At 40.8% G+C, this 811-nt stretch overlaps 1 protein-coding gene across 7 annotated transcripts in view; it reads right to left on the minus strand.

Moving 5' to 3' along the window:
* Positions 1 to 811, minus strand: part of si:ch211-1e14.1 (UPF0606 protein KIAA1549) — a 50,985-nt gene extending 50,174 nt beyond the window's left edge. For all 7 annotated transcript variants that reach the window (XM_032524415.1, XM_032524414.1, XM_032524412.1 and 4 more), the window contains exon 1: positions 602 to 811. The gene's annotated coding sequence lies outside the window, so the exon portion shown is untranslated. The remainder of the gene's footprint in view (positions 1 to 601) is intronic.

Here is an 811-nt window from a genome sequence, read left to right on the forward strand (position 1 = left end):
ATAATAATGATAATAACAGTAATAATAATAATATTAATAATAATAATAATAATAATAATAATAAACATGTTAAATTAAATACAATTTGGGGGGTTATCTTTACATTGTGAGAGAAACATGTCATGCACATGGCCAACAGGCTATTATAATGTAACGTTAATAACATTAGTCAAATAATTAGCATCCAATTAGATAAGCTAAACAACCCAACTAACTCTACATAGCGGTAAATGAACGTTTGACTTGGCGAAAAGAGGACCGCAATATGAACAGCCACAGGCTTAAACCCCCCCCCCCCCCCCCCCCGGCTTGAATGGCTATAGCTTTCGGTCGCTCTCTCCCAGGCTCTCGTCATGATACAGTCTCTTGTCCTACATCCCGTCCCGTTACTTTAACGGTCATGTGGCTCTTCGTGAGGCTAGACAAAGCAGGTTACATCCCTCATTTGACTGTCACGGCAAAATGCTACAAACGGGTTAGCTAGCATACTTTGGTGATATTGGCCAACGCTAGCTTTGAGTGCACAGATAACAGGATTTTTTTTTCTCCTTTCACCCAGCCATTCCTGTCAGCCTGCTCATAGCTGCGCATTCAGACTTACCAAAAAGGAAGCTCCAACTCTATCAATTCCTTTGTCTGGGTTAAAAGAAATATCCTTGGATAAAATAAAAATAATGCCTGGGTCTTCGCCACTAACCTTCATGCAACCACCTGCCTGCGTTTGAAGTTATTTCAGTGTAGACGTAACGTGCACGAGCTGGTAGCTTGCTTTCATGATCTGACACTTTTTCGGAAACAGTTACCTTCTCTC

This window comes from Etheostoma spectabile, chromosome 8 (assembly GCF_008692095.1).
Source record: "Etheostoma spectabile isolate EspeVRDwgs_2016 chromosome 8, UIUC_Espe_1.0, whole genome shotgun sequence".
In the NCBI taxonomy this organism is placed as follows: Eukaryota; Metazoa; Chordata; class Actinopteri; order Perciformes; family Percidae; genus Etheostoma; species Etheostoma spectabile.